Raw genomic sequence first — 5,486 nt, forward strand, 5'->3', positions numbered from 1 at the left:
TAGCAGTGAAATCCCAGGTGTGCCAAAAACTCCTTCACTGAGCACATTCGCCATCCTTACCAGCATCCCTTTGGTCTCAGGTATGCGTGTTTGAAGTAAAAGCTTCTCAAGTCCAAATCCACTCTGAGCGATCGGCATCTCCAAGGTCATCAACTAACAGAGGCGATTGCTGCGCTCCTCGTGTGATTGCCCTCATGGAGCGGTGGCCCTGAGAGAGGCCTCTGAAAGATGACAGCCCTCTGCCCTCCCTGCAACCTCCAGGCCAGACAAAGGGCCTGCAAACAGGATTCTTCGTAGTAGAGAGAGAATAAATTAATTTTCTCTGTTATAACAAGCCTGGTAGTTGAAAGCTGCATTAAAAGACCTTTATGTTGCTTTTTGGCTTCCTAATGTTGGTCCACAGACAAACTCACACAGAACATTACAGTATTATTAAGCACATTTCCGATTTCCTTCCCCCTGTGATGATCACACAGGCTTTGATATTCGCTGCAGCTGCTTGTCCTGTCACCCGTGCAGTACCCCGAGGAGCACAGCCCTCACAGCCTGTTACGGATCAGGTTTGGGTACCGCACAGGCTTCCAGGACAGGCTGAGGCACTCCGCGATCCCCCGACACCGATCACGGAACAGAGGAGGTATGTAATATACACGCATGTACACACGTGCATGCATGCAGCTCCAGGCCTTTACTTTGCTTTTAGGGGTGAAGCAGACATTTTTAATACCCTCTGGTTGATGCTTCGCAAGGAGCTGCCCGCAGCAGCTGCCAGCACGTTTACCTCACTGCGCCCTTGGGGTAGGGCTGTCAGCAGCAAACAAGAGCAACCAGGACACCAGAGCAGAGTGCTTTATGCTTCAGGAGCATCCCTGCACTGCATACTGACCGCAGGGCTTTGCCTTTCCTCTCCTCCCTTATCGTGCCTAGTTCTGTAGGCTACAGAGAGAATTTAAGCCCCCTTTTATCGCACTGCAATAGAGCTACCACTGCTTGGACAACTCAGAAACCGATGGCGAGATTTCTAAGACGGCATCACGAAATCTAAACGGTGAAGAGAAATCCAGCTAAGTTCATTGAGTGCTGCACATTAATGGCACATTTTCTGTGCAGGTCAGGAAATTCAAATACTGTGTGTGTGTGTGTCAATCCTCATTTGGGTATTTATTTCGCTGATGTACATAGGTGTGTGTACACACACACACAAATATGAGCTGCATAAAGAGAAGCATCTGGATTCAATGCATTACATACAATAACTTATTAAAATAGTTTGGGAAATGCATAATTTAAAAAGGAGGTGGCCAAAATTTTATTCGCATAGGGAAGAACAAATATTCTTGTAAAAGAAGCTCAAGTTTTTCCTTTAGCTACTTTAAGATGTTTGAAAAACACACAGTAATTGCTAAAGAGTGCAGATAACATAGAAATGCCAAACATTTACGTGCAAAATGGTTTACAGACAGAAAGCATGTGCATGCTCTGGAGCAGGAAGACTGTTGGGTGATGAACAGCTGAACTTCTGGAAAGAATAATTGAAATCTCAGCTCGAAGGTCAGGTTTGAACGTCCCGATGGAATCAGATACTTTTCAGCAACTCCTAAACGCGGGAAAAAGAATGCCAGCTACGTGTTTTCACTTACTTTCTAGGGAGAAATTTTTTGACTCCCATATTTCCTCATCCCACTGGCAAGTTCAGACTATGGTAAGCAGCTCGCATAGTTAACATAGTTTTGCATTGATACAACACATCCTATGAGCATTGCTATATAAACTTGATCGCCTTCACACAGTATCATGTTCTCTAGCAAATCTGGAGATTTGGCATGGAAACCTGACATAATTTTCTTTAAAAAAATTAGAATAACATTTACATTCTGTTCAGGTGAGGGAATTCATACTGTCTTGAACAAATCCTTTGGGCATTTTAAAATTGTATTTAAATACATGAATGTCTGGTTTTAATTATCCGACACTTGCTATCTCTTTCGAAATAAGAAGAAACTGCAACACTGGAAAACTGTTCTGCTTTCCTATATCCTGATCCATCCCCATTTGTGTTTGCAGATCTTTTCTCCTCTCTTCCAAAATTAAATCTGCTTCAGGACAGTATGCTTCCTTAAGGCTTGCAAAGAAAAAGGGCAAACAATCTAGCCCATTCTTCTCATCCAGCTTATCATGCTCAAGTCTACCTATTTCACATCCTGCAGTGTGATCTTGCATTTAGTGAATTTTCACTGACTACAAGACAAAGCCCTCTGCAGCAAAAGGTGAGGAAGGCTCCTTACTCCTCACCTGAGGAACTTCCAGATATATGACCAAAGACATACACTAACGTGGGAGGCTTTCTAAGCTCTACAGCACACACTTTGGGGTGCAAAAGATGAGGGGATTCAGAAACCAGGTAATAAATGAGCAGAGCTCTTAGACAATTTGTCTACTTTCCACCTATCCATGGCAGAGTCAGAATTCCTTATGTTTTTTCCCAGGGGAACCTTGAAATAAAGGAGAAAGTACAAGCATCTATTAAGCGCCCATGTGAACATGCACATAAATACCGCACCTTGAAGAAGCTGTGGTTAAATGTTAAAGGTAATCATCCTCTTCCTGCGAGCTGCTCCCCAGAAGTGCACTAAGCCAAATAACAGCCATTCAGCATCCAGGCCAAAGTGCACAAAACTAAGGTTTGGGAAGAGCTACGGAGATGCTGTAAAAAGTGAGGTTTGAAGAGAACAAAAGCTCCTAGTCTTCTGAACCAAGAACTGAAACTGCTTTGTCTTCTGACCCTTTAAGAGCTTAAAGCAATAAAAAACATTGTGTTGAGTACTTCTAGGACACAGGTAGGGATAACTAGAGATTCATCAGCTATAAGGAGGAAGTAGCTCCCACAAAAGTTAGAGGACCTTGTGTAGTTCCTCTTCTTGCTCAGACAAATGGGCTGCGTTTCCTGCAAACAACCCAGTAAAGCAGATTGTGAGGAACAGCAGGAACGCAGAGCTTGAGAGCTCACAGCCTCAGCAAAATGCAAGCTTCCTGGGAACCCAGGAACCTTGCTGCTGCCTATGAGCAAAGGGAAGGGTCATCAAATTCCACATGAATAGCATGGTTGCTGGTGCAGAGATCTGTCTGAGACATCTGAGAAGCAGAGCAGAACAGCGGGGATGAGTTTTAACCACTTTGTGTATCTCAGGACCAGTCCATATCTGTATTAGCTGAAGTCACCTCTGTGCTTTTTGTAAGCGCACGTAAATGTAGCCTACCATACCAACTCTTAATTTAAAATGAATTGGATTTGTTACTTCCACCAGGCTTGTTCCTTATCCCCCACTTAAAAAACAACTAAAATTATTACTGTTTACTTTAGCAGAAGCCTCAAAGTAGTCAAAACTATGCTTCCACTTCTCCCCATCACCAGGGAGAGCTCCAACAAACCAAACTAAAGTTATTTTGTAAACTTCTTTTTGAGCCTTCTTTAATCATAATGGCTAGTTAGGATACATCTTAATTTTCATTGACCACAAAACTCATTTTCAGCAGCACTTCACCGCTATCAAACAACCTGAGTAAAATGCTTTACCCTTGGGTTAGCCCTGAAGTGGCCAGGCAGTTGGACACGATGATCGTTGTAGGTCCCTTCCAACTGAACTTTTCTACTCTAACCACGTTCTTTGCGTGGTAAGCAGCGTTATAAATGAAGTCTTTTATAAACCAGTGTAGTACCTGTAGTTCAGGTGCCTGAAAAAAAATCCATGCTTTGTCTTTTGACAGGTTTTTTCTTCCTACTGTACATGTGGCAACCTCAAACCTGAAGGAGTCATAAGAGTATATTTACCTAGAAAATCCCAATCTCCCAGAAAAAGGCTAAGAAAGCATGAAGACATTTTGTTCATTATGACACACAACAACGGAGCTGGTAGATCTCCAAAACCTCTCCGCAAATCGAAGATCTGAGAAGTCATAGTGCAAGGCCATAAAAATTTATAGGGGATTAGAGCCTTTTAATTCTTTACTTTTCCTGAAGTTCACATAACTAGAGCTTAGTTAGGCAATGAAGAAAGGCCAGAGCTCCTTTCTTGGCTCCAGACTTCACTGTAGGCCGGATCTGAGGTGATGGGACATTTTCTTCCCCTCTCATGCACTTGGTAGTATACCAGGGGAGGAAATAATGTTACTAGTGCTAAGTTTCCAGTGCAGAAGCAGTCTGAACATGTTGATCTCAGTTTCTTTTTTTCCCCTGTAAGTTATTTTTAAACCGTTCTATAAGTAGCTTCTCTTTTCTTTGATGCTTAATTAGTTCCAATTAAAATAGACTACATTTAAGTAGTATACGTTTAAGTTTAAATAGTGCTCATCAAAATACAGTAAGCAATAAAAAACTGCACTTATACTCAAGTAAATGCACCCTTTTCATCTCCTCAAGACTTCCAAAGGGATTTGTGTTGTGAATCGCAAACATTCCCCCTCAGCATTAGTCCTATGAGTCAGTAAGATAGTCATCATTAATCACTTCTCAAGCATTTTTAGCAAGGTGGTTCCTGCTTACTGCATGTTTTCATTCACATCAGTCATTTACATAGCATAAAAGGCGTGCCTAGTACTTTACAGACAACTAAGAAAAGTCTTTGCTTTGTACTGTTCACAGCCACAGTAAGATCACAACAAAAAACAAGAAAAGATTGTCTTTGCAGATGGAAAAAGAATAGGAATTACAACTATAGCAGAGTATTAGTTTTTCCTCCATGGGGTAAGATAAGTTTGCATTTCTGTGTTATTTTTATACAGCTCCTATTTTTACTGCTCATGATTTAAAATAAAAATCTATTTATGCCATTCACTCAAGACTTCAGTATCACTGTAATCATGAAAGCATTTATGCCCTCCCCTTTCTCGAAGGAATGCACATTACCATTTTGCAGGTAGGCTGTTTTCAGAGAGGGGGAAGAAGGCACCCTAGTTCTCCACTAAGTTCTCCACTGTGCACTTCCATCACTTGCATCAACATGTCTTTTGTGAAGCAGCAGCAAGGATTGCAGCAACTCTAGCACCTAATTGGTTACCTGAAACCAAGAAAACACTTCTGGAAATTAAATACTTTTTCCATTCTTGTCTTTTAAATAGAGATAAGATACTTATTCCAAGACTGCCACCTCAGCAAAGACTAAGGAAGGTTTTGCATGTTCTTCCTACCATAGTTTGTCAGTCATCTTCTTTTCCTTCTCTACACTAACGCTTAACCACCTCATAATACAGCTCCATCTGTACTCTACAGAAAAGCTACCTATGCTCATACATATTTTCTCAGGACTGCCCGTGAGCCTGCAGTCCTTTCATTGTGTGCCCTGTGACCACACTTCTCCAATGCTTTTGTCTGAGTATCAGAGCTGTTATTTTAGACTTCAGTGCCATAAAGGTATGTCGGCGCACAAGACAGATCAAAGTTATGACAACAGCTGTGAAAACAATAAAGGACACTGTTTCAGAAGTACTCT

The sequence above is a fragment of the Aythya marila genome (genome assembly GCF_965140915.1).
Source record: "Aythya marila genome assembly, chromosome: 4".
Lineage (NCBI taxonomy): Eukaryota > Metazoa > Chordata > Aves > Anseriformes > Anatidae > Aythya > Aythya marila.